Raw genomic sequence first — 18,973 nt, 5'->3', positions numbered from 1 at the left:
AAGAGACCGCTAAATCCCGGTAGAAGAAAGCGATGATGCCGCTCGCGTAACAGCATGCACTTTATTAAACATTTCTTTCCACCTATTTCATCATCTGCAAAAAGCTAGAAAATATTCAGATTTAAACAACCAGTGTAAAAAAGAGAGGCCAATAAAGTAAACTTTTATTGCTTTTGAAACACCCCCATTTCTTTATACCTTTATATGATGCAACACTAGTTGTCTGTCTCCGCCCTGGCTCCAGGAAATATTAACTTGAAAGTTTTCCCTCTGCCAAAACCATTTTGTCTTATCTCTGGATTATAAGCAGGACACTCAGGAAGGAGGTAGAGAAGAATAAGGGGTCAAAATGAGTTTGTTCACGAGTAAAAGCTGCTAGTGCAGAGATGTTTCCTCATTTACTAAACTCCTTCCTGCCACAGGCTCCTCAGAAGTCTCCAAAATGAGAGTACGCCCACTCAAACACCAGTACATTCCACTGGGAAGGAATGTCCCTTAACAAAAGCAATGTCACAGGTCAGAAGATATGAGAAGTTCTCATAATCAAGAAGTATATACTACTTTCTCTCCTGCTGCAAGGGAAAGGATGGAAGCTGGGCTTATTAGTCCCTTCTCATGATGCTAATAAAGACATACCCACAACTGGGTAATTTATAAAGGAAAGAGATTTAATGCTCTCACAGTTCCACATGGCTGGTGAGGCCTCACAATTATGGCAGAAGGTAAAGAAGAGCAAAGGCACATCTTACATGATGGCAGCCAAGAGAGGGTGTGTAGGGGAACTGTCCTTTATAAAACCATCAGATCTCATGAGACTTATACACTATCATGAGAACAGCATGGGAAAAACTCAACCCTATGATTCAATTAGCTCCCACCAGATCTCTCCCAAGACACATGTGGATTATGAGAGCTACAATTCAAGATGAGATTTGGGTGGGGACACAGCCAAACCATAGGACTGGGATTGCCCTTTTTCTCTGAAAATCCAAATGCTCCATTAATTAAAATTTGAAGAAATTTAAATAACCAAAGTTTTCTGTTCAAGTGCTACACACAAAGCTCAGAGGTTCTGAGAGATTTCAAATAGTCATCACTGTTTTGAGAGGCTGCACATACATAAGAAAAGCCACAACATAACCAGGTGATCAAACAGATTTACAAAGAGGAGATATTAGTGTGGGCTGAACAAGCCTTTGGAACAAAGCGGGCCTGGAGGAAACAATCGACTACAAAAAAGGTGAGGAGAATCAAGAAGACAGAAGCTGCATCAGCAAAGCTTTGAAGATGGAATGTTTTGAAGAATAAGGTGATCCTCCTGAGGATAACTTGATTTGGCCACAAGTATGTGTATTTAAATTACTTCCTGAAAGCATGTTAATATTACTGTAACTTTTGATGAATAACACATGACTCGTATCTAATTTTCCATCCTTCAGAATTGACTGGAATGGTGCAGTAGAGCAAAGTTGTGACAAATGGCAGTGTTGCAAATTTCCTTTCGGAAGAATGAGGGCGTGACCATTGTCTCCAAGTGGTACTTTTGCTATCAAACATGGATTGTTTAGACATTTTAACAATTGGACCATTCTACATTTTGGACAGGATATGTTAACAGTTTTTTTCTGAACTAACTATAAACTTTTAATAGAAATATAATGCATCCTATATATATTCATTATAGATTTTTAAATGAAGATTAAAAAATGAAGAAAAAAATATTTGTAACCTCCCTCTTTTCTCTCCCAAAGATAAATATTTTTACGTATTTATTTCAGACTGTATGTGAGAGAACGGATGTGTATTAGAATATGATGATAAAGGATATGCAATGTGTGGTAGATTGTATGTTTCCCAGTGTGTCAACCCTCCATGGAAGCTATCCCCTAGTAGAGTGTCCCTTCCCACGCTGACTCTGAGGTTAGCTGTGTGACTTGCTTAAATCAATAGGACATCAGCAAACAGAAGACTTGGTCAGCTCCAGATCTAGTTTTCTTGAGAATAAAAGACCACATTTATAGAAAAGTCCAGTCCTCCCACTTGTCCCAGATGAGCCAGGCCTCGAGTACCCTGTGGCCGCATTGCATAGCACTGCTGCATGAGTCATCCCACGAGAATCCCACAGAATGGCTTCTTAGTCAACCAACAAATTATGAGATATGATATATTGTTATTTTAAATCACCAAATGTTAGAGTGTGACTGATGCAGTGTTTTAAACCTGATTTCTCATTTAGTGTACTGTGAACATTTGTTTTTGCTCTTAAGTAGAATTCAGAAAGCTAATTTTTAAAATAATTTTATCACATTCCATTACAACATGTACCATAACCTGTTTAACTAATGTCTCATTGTTTGACATGCTTACAATTAATTTTTAATACCCCATTGGTGACTCCCTAATGCCACTTCCACTATGTCAACTTATTTTAAAACAAGCTTATATATAATTACCTTCTAAGCTCTTTGAGAACAGTAGCTATGAATAAATAAGCGTTTCTCCCTCTTAAGCTCTTCCACTGTGCAAGGCAAATAGTGCTCAAAATATTTTTTGAATAAAAAAATGAATAAATATCCTTATAAATTAGTTAGAAAAATAGCATTTAAGAATAGCCTATACATTTTAATACAATGTTACATTCAGGCAAAAAATTATAGAGAAAGCTTGCTGTTGGTAGACTCTTTTCTCCCACTTCAAAGTTTCATGCTGTCCAAAACACTAAGAAATGAGCATTTCTATGAATTCATTGTTGTGGCATGAAAACCTATTAATCCCCTGCCCCATTCTTTCAATGTCTTGTTTAGAGTGGAGGTGACAACCAGCTAGCACAGTGAAAACATTTCTACTAAATTGATACTCTGCTCTGTTTACCATCCCCAACAATGTGTATGTTCATGAAGAAATAGTTTGTATTTCCTCAAATCGTACTACATTTACCCATGTTCTGACATTTATGACAAGAAAATACTTCGAGACATTTACTTTTTTAGAGTTTTTGTTTCTTTAGTTCACTCTGTAAATAAGGATAATTCAGAGATGGGCTCATTGTGTTTCTCAATAAATTACTGTCTATCATTAAAGTTAATCCAATATTCAATTTAGGTTCAAATTGAAATGTTTTAAATAGGTAAAAGAATCAAGATGACAATTCTTTTCCCATTAACCTTTAGGGCAGTTTCTTTTATATTGTTTCCTTTGGATAAGGGAAAGTACATTGTAATCTTGATTTTAAATTAGGGTTTAAAGCATATTTAATCCCCAGGTTAAAGCATATTAGTCACATTTAAGAGAAAATGAACAACCTTAAAGATGTCAGCTTTGGACTGAAACCACAGTGGAAATAAGCTATTTGGATAACACTATCTAAGAGGTACCAAAACTTCAAAAGATATCCTTACAGTTTCAAACTCTGACCCAGAAAACCCTTTTCTTCACTGCTTTTCATGGTGAACCATTTTGAATATCTACTCGTTTTACTTTACTTTCCCACAATGTCATTTTCTCCCTTTGAGAGGCAGGCCCCGGAGTGGGAATGAAGGCTCAAAAGGAAAAACTAATTGAGCACGGCTTGTTGCCACCTTAAATAGAATCTATTACCAAATTTTACAGCTAACAAAACTGAGACTTTGGTGATCACAGAAGCAATCAGTTACAGAGCCGACACTCAGACCTCTCTAGATCCAAAGTGCATTCTTTCTTAAACTGAGCAATCAGAAAGCTTAGATTCTAGTTATGGTTCTTGCAATCCTTGTAAAGTTTTGAGAAGATACATAGGCTTCAGCTTCCTTATCAGCAACATAGAGATTAAAAAACCTTTCGTTCCTATTCATGAGGATAACCTCCCCTTTCCTACTTATTTCATGAGTCTAGTATGATATGGTTGAGAATATGTTTTAAAAATGGAAACATCATATGGAAATACATTGCCTTAAGTTCCAGGTTCTGAATGATGGGGAACATTTTGGCCATTGCTTTGCATTATGGCAGGTCAATTGATTTTTTAGTGGAAGTTTGCAACTTCCCGCCTGCAAAATGGGGATATGGCCTTTGCTCAGGTCTCTTAATCCTGTATGTTAAAAAGGTGTTTAAAAAACCTTTGGGTTTCTTTCAATGATACTGCTTGTTTATAGAACCTTTTTTTAAAATGGCAAATACTAGTTTAACATTCCAGCACTTGGAACTTTCTTCTCTCCAGAGGCAATATTCACTTAGACAAATAACATGCTTCTATGAGATTGAACTATATGCTCTTGCTGTGTTTATAGGGCAAAAAGGGTTAAATGCCAGAAATTTCATATAATTCAGCCTAGCATCTCAAATTATTATTTTTCTGTAATATTTTACATGTCAACCTCCCTCCAATTCTTCCTTCCTTCCTTCTTTCCCTCCCTCTCTCCCTCTTTCCCTTCCTTCCCTCCCTTCTTTCTTTCCTTCCTTCCTCTTTTTTTCTTCTTCTTTTCTTTTTTCTATATTTCTCTTTCTTTCCTGTCTCTCTCTTTCTCTCCCCACCCCACCCTTCCGCCAGGCTGCCATGCAGTGGCATGAACACAACTCCCTGCAGTCTTGAATCCCAGGGCTCAAGCAGTCCTCCGGCCTCGGCCTCCCAAAGTGTTATTACAGGTGTGAGGCACCACACTCAGCCCATGTTTACCTTTTAATATGTAAACCTATATCTATTCTGCTTCCCCAAAGATAAATAATATCATATCTTTTACTGTTAACAGATATTATAGAGTAATAACATTTTCTTTTTCTTCTGCAACCTAGAATGCTGACTCACCAGATGATACAGCTAAGAAGCTTGATACAGATGATACAGTCATGAGTAAATACTGTATCCCCGTTTTGCAAATGGAGATTTGTGGCATTTCAGTGCTTGGGGTAAGAGAAAGCAATGCAGACCATTCCTAGGAAGAAAGAAGAATAGGAAAAGGAGGACATTGTGACCTGGGTCAGGTAGGAAAGAGAGAAGGGGTACCAAGAGGATTCCAGGGACTTTTCTCTAGGGAATCACTTTCTGTAGGAATGGAGTTCTGATTGTTGAGAAGATAGCCATTGAGAATAGGAAAGCCCAAACTATGAAAATGTCAGGGCCTCTCTCCCCAAATCCCATTTTTTCACTTACTGCATGTATTACATCATTCTCATGGTGGAAACAAAGGTTAATGATTTTACTGTGATTTGTAATCTTCAGATTTAAAGTTTACACATTATATGCTTTTTTCATATTTTTTCTACAACTTAGTTCTCAAAACTGATGTTAGAGTATAATACTAGAATGCCCAGTGAGGTAGGTATTTCTAGATATGTCTGTGAAACAATGCCTAGGAGAGTGGAGTGCATCTGAAACTGTGGGAGAGGTCCTGAATGGCAGCTGTAACCTCTGTAAAGGCAGTAGTGGTTACCCACAGTCATTTCATGAAAGGTGAATTTACTACACGTTACAAAGCAAAGATCTTGGGAGGAAATAAATGGAAAAAAATGGGTGATCCATTTTTTTTTCTTTTATTTCTTCTCCCAGTTGATTATGTGTTGGATACTGCTGGACTGTTTTTCACTCACAGGCATTGCCTGTATAACATTAATGACTGCAAAAATGATATCAAACACATGTTGAGCACCTTTTATATGACAGGTTCTCCAGGCAAAGATGAACATGTATTCTTACAAAATTCTTGCATGAGAGGTAAGTTCCCCCATTTTGCAGAAGAAAAACATCTAAATTTAGAGAAGTTAATTATGTGCATTTTGGAGGTGCAGAACCAAGACTTGTATCATGACCTGTCTGACGCCAAAGGCAGAATCTTCAAAACAACCCTCTGTGACCTGTAGGTCATACCACTCTGATAAGCCTATAAAAGGAGAGAAGGAAGAATCTGGCTGCACGGTTCCATGACTTAGGAAAGAAAGATGGGAGCCAATGCAGGTAGGGAGGCAAGAGTTGTGAAATAGCCAAGTATTCTTACAGTTTATGTATAGAAATAAATCTCCACATCCCTACAGCCATTGTATCAGATAGTCATCTTCATTTATCCCAGATTAACTGCCTGTCAATCTCCAGGTGATCCTCTGTTCTTCCTTTTAGAAATCTAAACAATTTTTGAGTCCAATAAAATAGAGATAAACACAAACCTTCATGCTCTTTCTCTTAAAATTGGAAACATTGGCATTAAAACTTAAATATTTCACTGGTCTTCACTGGCCGAATATTTCTTCTCCTACATTGATTTTGCTCACCTTGAAGATGAATTTGAAAGTAGATTAATATTGTTAGAACTTATGTTACTATGGTGACCCAGGATAGAAGGTATGAGATTTCCTCCCTTCAGAGCTCGATATTGAGAAGTCTGCCTATTTGTCCCTGTCTTTTACAAAAGCTCATGGTGTGATAGAAGGGATAACGTGTGGGAAGAAGCATTATTACAGACACATTGAAAGAAATGCAGCTTTAGAACTGGTCATTCTCTGCTTCTGAAAGGTCCAGCTGCAGATAACTCTGTAGCTCATGTTCAAAGACTAATAAAGTCTTGGATGGTTTGAAATCTGACAATTGTACTGAGTTATTTATTTATGGATGTCTGAAGTATACCCACAGGTCTCATCTCTTTTCTGTCCCTATTCATCCCTAAGTAATATCAGTCTCAGTTTTAAAATACACCATATTAAAATGGCTCCTAAACTTTTATCTCCATCCAGAAATCTCCCCTGAACTTCACTTTAACCCAAATGCTCTTTGACTAGTGTTGTCAGGTGAAATACAAGATGCTCAGTTAAATCTGAATTTCAGATGAACAATACGTTATGTTTAATGTATGTCACAAACATTGTATTTACTTATGCTTAAAGATTTTCATTGTGTATCTGACATTCAGATCTAACTGGGCATCCTCTATTTCATTTGATAAATCTAGTAATGCTAATCTTCAGCCAAAGACCTCTACTTGGATAACTAACAAATGCTCGTAGCTTAGGATGTTGAAAGTGGAACTCCCACATTTGCTCACCCAAACATGCTTCTCTCACTGTCTTTCTTACATCTGTGAATGACAACTACATTATTCTGATTACTCAGACCAAAACTCTTGACTCTTCTCCTTTTTTTTGTACTATATTGAATCTAAATATAAATGGTTTTGATTCTACCTTTATCTGTCTAAAATCCACTTTTTTTTTTTTTTAGATAGAGTTTCGCTCTTGTTACCAAGGCTGGAGTTCAATGGCACGATCTCGGCTCACCGCAACCTCCGTCTCCTGGGTTCAAGCAATTCTCCTGCCTCAGCCTCCTGAGTACCTGGGACTACAGGCGCCCGCCACCACGCCCAGCTAACTTTTGTACTTTTAGTAGAGACGGGGTTTTCACCATGTTGACCAGGATGGTCTCGATCTCTTGACCCTGTGATCCACCTGCCTCGGCCTCCCAAAGTGCTGGGATTACAGGTGTGAGCCACCGCGCCCAGCCCAAATCCAATCACTTTTACTGCATTCATTGCTACTACCTTGAACCAAGCCACTGCCATCATCTGCTGGACTATTAAGAGTCCCCTTCCTTTTGCCCCTGTAGTGCTTTTTCCACACTGAAGCCAGGGTGATTCTTTTAAACCAGAGCACATCAAAGAGCTCTAATTGTGAGTAAAAGCCAAGGTCCTTAAAATTGTCTACAAGGCTTTCTGTGCCCAGCTCCTCCACCACCGCCATTGCTTTAGCCTCTCCTTCCTCATCTGCCAATGTTCTTCTATTGACTTGCTCTGTGCCCTCTGTGCTGAATGGGGAGGAGTGGGGGGAGGTGAGGTGGGGGGTGGGGCAATCTACTCATTGTTCCTCAAACCCAACAAGTCTTTGCTCTGCATTCTTCTTTATCTGGAAGTAACCTTTCTCCTCATATCCATGGCTTGCTCCCTTACAATGCCCTTCAGGTTTTCAAATATCTTATTAAAGAAGCCCTCCTTCCTCTTCCACCCCTCAACATTCACCATTTCAGTTATGTATGTTGTTTTTTTTTTTTTCATATATGTTCATCACCTGACATATATTTGCTTTTTTTTTTATTTTCAAGCGTGTGACGATAACCTCAATGAGGGTAGGAACGTTTTGTGGTAGCCCCAGAACTCAGGACAGTGCACAGCTCAAAGCTGGTATTCCAGGAAAATGAGTTGATTACATGAATGAAATCAACAATTGCTTTGCAGCAGTCAGATGCAGAAAAAATCCCACATGAAGGTTAAATGGGCATATTAATGTGTGTGTAAATTGGAATATGCACATTTGTGTATTTAGACATATAGGAATAAACGTCTCTGTGTTTAGGTGTGGGTCTCACATAATCTCGGTATGCTTCATGAGAAGAATACCATCAAACATGCCTTTCCTTCTCTGCTCTTAAATCTGGTGTTACTATCAGAAATCCATTTGTGCCTCTGTCTAAAGCTTTATGTGTCTATAGTTGGATTTATTTTTTCTTTTTGCTTACTTTTCTAGAGGAAACCTTAGTGAGTTATTTTCCTTAGTCTTTTAGGTAATGCCTCCCTGAGTCATATATTGTGCAATGATAACTGTTTATCTCTCTCTCCCTCTTTCTCCTGGCATCCATTTGATTTCTGTTAATCACATTCCCATTATCCTCTAATTATGGAAAATTGTTATATTAAATATAATTTCTATGGGTAGCCACAGGGTGGCATTCATGTTCTTTGCTATCATTTTAATGACTGAGATTACAAGGTCACTTTGAGTAGATAAATAGCCTATACATGCTTCCCAGTGAGGTTCACATTCTGATTTTTCATATTAACACTTGCAAATTGCAGAACTTATTATGCTTTCCCACCCATACCTCATTTTGCTTCCAGCACCTTCAGTTCTTTCCTGCACCTATCCAAGATGACTCTATCAGGTGGCTTTGTTTTAATATTCACCTCAGTCAAAGAGAATCTAATGAAAGCCAGAGCTGACACTGCCTCGGTATTCATTTCAACTCAGCCATCATGGGAAGATTTGCCAGAAGCCTTTAGCACAGGGCTCCTACTGAATGCTTGCTGGTAAACACTAAACTGAATAGCAAGTAGGATCACTCACCCCAACAGGCTTGTGCCAGTCAAGGTGGACTCTCCAGATGAGTTCTTAAGGCACTAAAGCCATCTACTGAATATTTAAACATCACTTTGATTATCAGAACACACACACACACACACACACAAGTGTTTACATGGGATGTTCAGCTTTGATAAAGCATTTGGAATGTATTTTAGAGATGCAGAACTTATTCCTTTTGCTCTAGAGTGGGGGGCATTCTATTTATTCATTCATTCATTCATTTAGGTAATCTAATTATCCTTCACTTCACTTATGGTGAGTTCATACATAATTACATATTTTATCAAATATTTTTTCCATTTAAGAGATGAGGAAAGTAAATTAACAATTAGTTAACAATTAATTGAAGGCAACACTGAGAGAAAACTACAGAGGTGAAATAAACATAAAGGACTTTTGACTAATTATTGTTTTGCTTTTCACTCCCCACAGTTGTTACCAGAGTGATGTAAACACCTCTTGCCCCCAGGTACCGTATAGCTTGAAATATCACCATTTTCTCACTATCTTGCATGGAATTCTTGTAAAAGGGGCTCTCCCAGCTTTCCTCACTCCAACTTCTTCTCCATCTAGTCCACTCTACATTCCCTTTCTGGAACCATCTAACTAAAACTCTGCTGTCATTTTTTTTTCTCACTCAGAAAAGTAGAATATCATACAAAACTCAACTGTATTTTTACTCCTCATTCACCATTTAAAATTGATTTGCCAAAAATTTCTTTCTCCCTTTCTGAATAAACATCTTAGTGATCCTCTATGAATTTTCTGGGTACTTATAGGTAATAGAAAGTCCTATGCTTTCCTTAAGTCACAAATATAAACTCAATACAGAAACCAGGATATCCATCCCAGTATATTAAGTAGACTTTAATCTACATTTAATAGAAATGCTTCTCTCCTTTCACCTATAGCTAAGCTTCCTGCCTTCAAGGAGTGGAGTGCAATCCGATTCACTTTTTTTTTTTTTTGAGATGGAGTTTCTCTTTTGTTGCCCAAGCTGGAGTGCAGTGGCATGATCTCGACTCACTGCAACCTCCCCATCCCAGGTTCAAGCAATTCTCCTGCCTCAGCATCCCAAGTAGCTGAGATTACAGGTGTGTGTCACCATGCCTAGCTAATTTTTTTTGGTATTTTTAGTAGAAACAAGATTTCACCATGTTGGCTAGGCTGGTCTCAAACTCCTGACTACAGGTGATCCACCCACATTAGCCTCCCAAAGTGGTAGGATTACAGGTGTGAGCCACCACACCCAGCCTCAGATTCACCTATCTTACTTGCTCACATTTTCTCTTAGTTGCAAGATGCTCTTAATGTTTTTCAGGATAGTGCATGAAAGAAGAGAAGTAGTGGAACTAAAAGTTCTTATTGACTGGTGTAAGAAGATAGCTTTACTTTCCCAGGCCTGGAAGATTCATAAAGGCAACTCTCTAATGGCATTTGTGGGTTCTCTAGATGCTCCTTGGCTTGGTCCTCTATTTTAACTCACAGCTCCAGATGCCCCTCAGTTTCTGTCTTTTTTTTTTTTTAAAGTTGTCCACTCTAAACCCTCTGCTGAAATGCCATTGTCCCAAAAGCAAATCTTTTGACCCAGGATTATTTAAAACACGATCACGGGCTCAAATTCTCACCATAGTTCCATATCTGGCCCCCAGGATTCCTGCATCTTTGACCATCGGTGGGGAACAGTAGTTACTCCCTCAAGAATTTTACTCTGCTCCCATGAGATGCATTAGCTGGCCTCTCATCCCTGGAATCTTTCAGACTAAGTCGGCATCCTTCCTTTGTATTTTCTAGCTGCAGAGAATGTTTTTCAAATTCTGACTAGTCTCATAGATGGCTTCTCTAGTTTTGAAATTAAGGCTCCCTCCTCGAAAATCCATTGCTTTGTTGCATTTCGTGCAACATGTTTTTGTCTTCCTTGTGGACCAGTTGTCAAACTGACTTTCTAGAATCTTTTTGGAAATCTGATCTTTTGTCACCTCACTTTTAATTTAATACCTATTTTTTGGCCTTTAAATTTTAATCCCAGTACATATATATATTTTAAAAGATTATTTAGATTCCAAATTGTGAAACTGGTAGTTCAACCTAGCCATCTCACTGAAGATAAAACATAAAGCAACTTGGAAACTCAAAACTCTGAAAAGTGATACAGCATATTTGAAAAGAATCCAATATAAATTCTTAAACTAGAAATGTAGTAAGCAAAATTATAAACTCAGTGGATTTAACAATATATGAAACATAAAGAGAAAATTAGTGGAATGAGATACAGACTGAATAAAAAATCTATAAAGAAATACAAAGAGACAAAAAAATGGAAAATCTGGGAGACTGGGTAAGAGAAAGACGACCCAGTAGGGGCTAATACATGCTTGAGACAAAGGGAAGAGAGAATAGGACAACCACATATATTTGAAGTGCTAATGTTTAAAAACTCTCCAAAACTGATGAAAGATCTCGATCTATAGATGAAAAAAATTCAACAAGATAGTAAAAAATATTTTAAAAGTTAATACCTAAACAAATCATGATAAAATTACAGAAAACAATAGAAGACAACATTTTAAAAATAACCAGAAGGTAAGGTGGTCAAAAGATTTCCTTCAAAAGGTCAATATTTTGACTGAAATCTGATCTCTCAAAAGCACTGCAGCTTTTGAAAATTAGAATAAGGCAATGCAGTAATATTGAAATGGTGGAGTAAAGTAACTGAAAACATAAAATTTGAGCCCTGTGACATACCCTTTAATAATAAAGGTGAACAAGACAACTAAATGCACTGTTTGATTTGGGACTAATTCTGGATCAGAGAAAAACATGTTATAAAGGATACTATTAGACTGGACAAGGAAAATGTGGCACATATACACCATGGAATACTATGCAGCCATAAAAAACAATGAGTTCATGTCCTTTGTGGGGACATGGACGAATCTGGAAACTATCATTCTCAGCAAACTGACACAAGAACAGAAAATCAAATGCTGCATGTTCTCACTCAGGCAGTTGTTGAACAATGAAAACACATGGACACGGGGAAGGAAGCGTCACACACTGGGGGGTGTTGTGGGGGGGCTAGGGGTGGGATAGTGGGGGGTGGGGAAGGATAACATGGGGAGAAATGTCAGATATAGGTTACGGGGGGATGGAGGCAGCAAACCCCCTTGCCATGTATGTACCTATGCAACAATCCTGCATGATCAGCACGTGTACCCCAGAACCCAAAGATTAAAAAAAAGGATACTATTGATACCTTGCAAATACTTGAGTATGTACATTAGATCCTTGCTACTCACAGTACCGTCTGAGGATATGCCTCACCTGTGAGTTTGTTAAATTATGAGCATAATCACAGGCATCATTCCAGACCTACTGGATCATTTTCATATTTTAACAAGATCCCCAAATGGTTTGTATGTACATTAAAGTTTAGGCAGCACTGTAATAATTATATTTTATTTATGTCAAATGTCCTGAATTTGATGAGTAAGAAAATGCAATATACTGGAAAATGTCTCTGCTCTCTTGAGGTGTCTGCTGATATATTTAGAGTTGAAGGATCATGATGTTTGCAACTGAATCTAAAATAGTTAATCAAAATGATGAATGACAATAAGTAAAAATATATAGTAATAAGAAAATGCATTGTTACTGTGAGAGACAGTGTAAATATGGCAAAATGTTTCTAATTGGTGAATGTAGGTGAAGAGACAGGTGTTCATTGTGCTACTTTTGCTATGTGGAAAATAGCTTTGGAAGACAGTTTGGACAACATATTCATTAGGATTGAAGATACACATAATGCATACCCCAACATTCCACTGCTAAATGTGTATCCAAGAAAAATGTTTGTGCAGGTCTACTAAGACCCGCATGCAGGAATATTCAAAGCAGTTATTATTTTCCATAATCACAATCTGAAAACACTCAAAGTTCCATCAACAATGCAATGAATAAACTGTGACATATATAATGGACTATTATAGAATATTACCAAGCAGTGGAAGTAAATTATCTATAATTACAGATAATATTCATGATTCTTATAAATATAATATTGAATGCAAGAAACGAGAGCTAAAAGAATGTATACTGTATTTTATTTCAGTGTGTAATTTTATTTCAGCTGACAGAGGCATAAGTAAGTGCTAAAAGTATAAATAAAAGCTAGCAATTTATCAATGCACATGTCAAGATAGTGGTTACCTGTAAGAGAGAAGGAGATGGTTGCAACTGTGGAGGAGCATGTTTAAATTTTATATTATGGGGAAGAGTCTAACTTTTGACCTGGGGGGTGGTTCTATGGATATTTGCTTTATATTAATTCATTGAGCTGAACATTTATGTTTTCTGTATTTTCTGTATATGTGTTTCATTTCAGACAAAAGAAAGTTTTAAAAAAATAAGAAAAAATATGATTACTCTGGTTGGTATGTGGGAAATGTACTTGAAGAGATAAGAACAAAAATGGGCAGATAGGAGGAACTTGTCATATTCTATGAGATAGATGGTGATGACAGGTACCAGTGAGGTAGCAGGAACAGTAGAAAGAAGCGGATAGATTCCAGACAGTCTGGAGATAGTCAATGAGACTTGTCAGTGGAATGCATGTGCAGACTCAACCTCTCACCTCCAAAAAACTGTATAAAGAATAGCAGCTTGGTTTTTGGATGGAGTAACTATGCAGATGATGGGACCATTGACTGAAATGGAGAACAAAGAAGAAACAGTTTTGAAAGAAGAAATCAATAGTGTATTCTGGGATGCAGAGAGAGAAGACAATGAGATCAAGACCAAACCTTGGGGCATTCAGGTGAATATGCTATCATAAAAGCAAAAATAAAAGTATGTTTTGAGAAGGAGGAATTCGTTGAGCAAGATGAAGATGAGCAAGTGTCTTTTGATTTTGGCAAGATGATGATTATTAGTAATTGTATTACAATAAGAGCAGTTTCTGTCGAGACATAGGTAAGAACAGTAGCCTCCTTGAACTGGGTAAAAAAGACACTGGAAATGAGGAAGTCAAGAAATCAAGAATTGCAAACTCTTAAGATATATTACTGTGAAACTGAAAAGATAAGTAGTGTTGTATGATAGGTAGAGTGCAACATAGGGTCATTTTTTTTTAATAAAAAAGAAACAAGGACACATTTCTAGTTGATGAGAATAATCCAATGAAAGGAAAATTATGATGCAGAAGAAGGATGGAATGCTTCTAAGAATGAAGGATGAAATCCTTGAGTACAAAAGAGAATAGAATACAGGTGATAGTGAGCATTTATTATGTGGTAGTCATGGCTCAAAGAGCTAGAAGTATACAGCATAAAAATTCATTTTCTGCCTTTAAGGTCAGCATAGAGCAAACTAACAATTGTAACATAGTATGCTGTTAAAATACAGGAACTCTTGGAATTACTCTAGGATTACAGAGCTCAGCCTTGGAAATGGGATGGGGAAGATGTTCTCAAGGAACTGAAAGGATGCATCTAATCTAACCAGGCGTAACAGGGATAAGTAAACGTTCTTTCACAAATTCACCACTGCTAAACTTATCAGAGCATCCCTTCCTCCAAACACGCACATCTGAACCTTCGCCTACATCAAAGCATCTGTCATTTGTCTCACATGTCGTGCTATGTTGTTACGCATGTGCTGTTCGTTTTCTGTGAAATGCTTTTTCCTGCCTTGTGAATGTCTGCATATCTCAAAACTCAGCTTAAAGGCCAATTATTCTGTAGTTTGCTTTCTAATTCTACAGGCAGAAAAAATTGCTTTTGGCCCTGGGCTCCCGTGGCACTTTCAGAGTGCCTTCATGTCATGGGTGATTTGTGACATTTTAGGGAGTACCAAACCATGGTTAAGCATGTGGACATGGTAGCTATGCCATTTCCTAGCTGTGTCATGTTAGGAAAGTTCCTCCATCTCTCTGTGTCCCAGTTTTTCCCTTTCTAAAATGGGGATAATCAAACCAACCTACTGCGGTGGAAGTGAGAGAGATATGAAAAGAGGAAGAAGATGCAGAAGATGTAGAAACAAGGGACACCCAGGGGGAGAATTCCAGACCCTGAGGGTTTGCTTGGAGGTCTGTCTTCCTTCCTTGGCCAGCCTTGCCCAGCTTTCCTAGAGAAGAGATGAATATATGTGCTGGAGGGAAAACTGGTCCCGGTTTCTATCTTTGAAAACATAACTGCATTGCCTATGAATTATGTGAATTATGTGTGATTCTAGAAATGAAACCAATTTTATTTTTGACAAGGTCTTTTTTGTCTTCTGCATTCTCTCCCTTATTTTTTTAAGTGCACTGTCCATTTTGCCAATTTGTTCCCATAGAAACCACTGAAAATTTATAGCTTGTTTAAGTGGATCTGAGAAGAGGCACAGGTTGTTGCGGGTATTAAATTAGTTTACAATTCAAAGCACTTAAAGTGGTGTCCGGCAAGTGAAAATACGCTCACTAAATCTTAGCTATTATTATGATAACTATGTTTTTCCACTGTGTTGATAAAAATATCTCTTATTTATTTTTATTTATTCTTTGCATCCTGCCACTCCTCTGCCACCCACCGACTTGCTCTTAAATGACATAAAGGAGCACAATAGAGACATACAGAAGAAACAAATGAGCGGGTTTCCCTCTCCATTACCCAACAGGTTTTTATAGCAAGGCTGTTTTCTTGGTGTCTCCTTTGGGCTTAGCATAGATTTGGACATAAAGCACACAGGGCATAGTGTTATTTTAATAATTTTTATAAGTACTTGACTGTAAAGATTTTTTAAATAGCAGAAATATCAGGGGCAGTGCATTAAATCCTTAACACTTCAGTGCAACTGCTAACAAATCAAAGGTTGGCAGAATAAAATATGAAGCTAAAAAAGTTGAGTTTCCTTGTTACGGAATCTTTTCTCAGCATCCATGACCATAGTCAGTCATTTAGTCTCTGCCTAAACCCCAAATTGGTTATCAGGAAACCTTTCTGGGGAGAATTTGAACACTGGGTGCCAGAGAGGAAGTAAGAGACAAAGAGGAGACAGGGACAGAAAAGATGGAAGGAGGAGACACCCAGGACAAAAATTTCAGATTCCTGTGGGTTTGCCTGCGGGTCCTGCCCTGCTTGGCCAGCCTCAGCCAGCTTCCCCGGAGAAGGAGTAATATATGCACTGGAGGGAAAATTGGTCCTGATTTCTATCTTTTGAAATCATAAGTGTGATGACAGTGACATCTCTGTGATTTTGGAAAGAAACATGGTTTTATTTTTTGACAAGTTCCTTTTGGTCCTTTGCATTCTCTCCTTTTGTTTGTTAAGTGCACTGTCCATTTTGCCTATTTGTTTCCATGGACACCATTGACAATTGACAGGTTGTTTAAATGGATCTGAGAAGAGGGAGTAGTAATAAATAAAGCTCTGACATGGCTATAAATAGCGAGCGTGCTCTGGACTTTCATCCTCCACCTCTCTACTTACCATTTAGCAAATCAACTCTTACAGTAATAATGTAAAAACAATTTGACTTTTTTTCCTCTGTGACTGGCAGGAGGAAGTTAAATAATCCTTATCTCTTTGGATATTTCAATGAAAGTGGTGGCCAATCTAAGGAGAAAATGGCATTCTCGAAGGTATCTATGGATTATTAGCTGGTGTCTGGCCCACACACAGCTGTTAGCACTTATTCTTTCTCAGAGTAACTAGGGAAACTATGGCTCCTAATATGATTTCCAACAGCAAGGAAGAAAGAACTGAGGATTTTGTCATTTTCACTGATAGTGAAAAGGGGTAGAGGGAGCAGAGAAGAAATGGTTGCTGAGAAAGACAACAGACAGATGCCAAAAGTAGGAGGCTGAAACCCACAAGGGCAATCTCTGGCACTGCAGGGAGAACATCTCCATAGCATCCACAACAGAGGGGGCAGAGAAGAGCAGGGGCCTGGGCCACCAGAGACTAAGGCTGGCTCAAAGGAAGACGGTTGCCTTTATTCAGAGAAGTGCTGCTCAGATTTAAATTAAGAGGGAGAAAGTAAGGGAGGGTTGTGACTCATAAAAAATTTTAAAAGGAAAGGGAAGTGAGCTGAAAGAACAAAAAGAAATGAATACAGTAGACATAGACATAGAGAGATAGAAATTCAAAGCTACGTTCAAGGAAAACAAAATCAGTATTTTCCAAAGGTACATCTTACAAGATTGACTCATGCAAAATTACTGATTGTCTGTCTGCCATTTTTCCAGCATTCTGCTAGGCACACTGAGGGAAAAAACATATAAAGGTCAAAATCTCTACCCTCCAACATTTGCAATGGATGAAGGAAAGCTAGAAAAACAAGTTTCTCTATCAAATATCATAGGTCTTTTCTGTTAGGGAAGAAAGTGACAGCTCAAACAGAAGTTGGTAGTTGTAATTTGGGTGAAGCTGGACAGCCCTTGAGAATGTAGCCATTCTTGTTGCTGTTGATTAGTGCTGAATCAGTTTCAACCTAGAATGTCAAAATGCCTCCTGCTCAAATCCTTTGGAAAATAAGGAAGTTGAAGAAAATGTTTTACAATTTCTGACACGGTAATGAGTCAAGCAGGTTAGCTTTACAATCAAGTCCGTTCCCAGCCTTGAGCCAGGTATTTGCTCTAAGGCTTAGTTTGAATTTTATCTACTAAGACCCAGGAGGTAGGAGAACTGGAGAACCAAGAAGAGGCTACCAGGCTGAACAGCTTAGAGCTCTACTCACAAGTTGGATATTCCGATTGGCTCGGTGTAGAAGAGGGGTGGAATCTTGTCTGACTCCTCTTGCACCCCCATACACAGAGATTAGAATTTTTAGGCAGAGTGGAGATGGCACTTTTACAATTTAGAGTGCTGCAAACCACCATGGCACGTCTATACATATGTAACAAACCCGCACATTCTGCATATGTACCCCAGAACTTAAAGTATAATAATAAAAGTAGACTTGTGGCTGATAAACCTAATCAAAAGGAATCTTAAATAGTGGAATCTGGAGTGCCAAAAAAGAATAAACCTTGCACCACACATGTCACCATCAATTTGTGAAACTTGCCTTATAAGGCATTCTATGGAAAATAAAAACAGTTTAGTGTGCTGAAATACATAGAGTTTGATGGGGTATTTTAAAGAATAGCAAAGTACTCAATCTATGTATCAATTCAAATAGCCTGGAATTGTCCTGTGATGATATGATGTAAGGTGCTCTGAATAAATCAGGTTAACAGAATAACTGATTGGAAAAATTAGATAGAACTAAAGGTCCAATTAGGGGTCTAATAGGAAGCAAGAGAAACTTTTCAAAAAAAGCTGGTAAATATGGGCCACACCTTTGAGAATCTCAAGGAATGAGTCGAGTAGACCAAGTAGATAAAGTATCCAGCAAATGATATATTTCTGTACAAGATGCTGAGAAACCTACTGACAACCTTATCAGTTAGACAGAAGAGACGAAAACAGATGAATAGCCAGATAAATATTGCATATAGTAATTATGCACCAGCTATAAATATGATAAGTTGATGTTTTCTGCCTCCAGGGAAGTGCAGTTAAAATTGGGATAGAGATTTTGATGAGAGGGGAATCAGAATTCAGAGAACCCGAGTTCAGAATTTTAAATAGCCCTGGAGATTGGGTCATCATCATAAAACATTATAGACCACCAAGGAGAACTTTATTTTCTCACGTCACTCCTATGAGGTTTGCACTTGAAGAGGTTAAGATTCTTTTCTGCCTTTTTGTTTCTAGCAGTAGGATTCCCTGGGCTATGATGTCCATTTGTGTTAAAGTATTTAGCCACAGGCAATCTGGTCTGGTTGCTTTTTCTTCGCTTAGATGCTGCACTGAAGTAATAATAAGATTAGCTCGAAGACACCAAAAATCTTGACCCCCGT

At 38.0% G+C, this 18,973-nt stretch overlaps 1 long non-coding RNA gene across 1 annotated transcript in view; it reads right to left on the bottom strand.

The window, feature by feature from the left end:
• LOC118147328 (uncharacterized) overlaps window positions 1–18,973 on the bottom strand; it is a 167,899-nt gene that overhangs the window by 29,734 nt on the left and 119,192 nt on the right. The gene's annotated exons all lie outside the window — the stretch shown is intronic.

This window comes from Callithrix jacchus, chromosome 14 (genome assembly GCF_049354715.1).
Source record: "Callithrix jacchus isolate 240 chromosome 14, calJac240_pri, whole genome shotgun sequence".
NCBI lineage: Eukaryota > Metazoa > Chordata > Mammalia > Primates > Cebidae > Callithrix > Callithrix jacchus.
The sequence above is the reverse complement of the archived record's forward strand: the minus strand, read 5'-3'. Positions and strand labels throughout refer to the sequence as shown.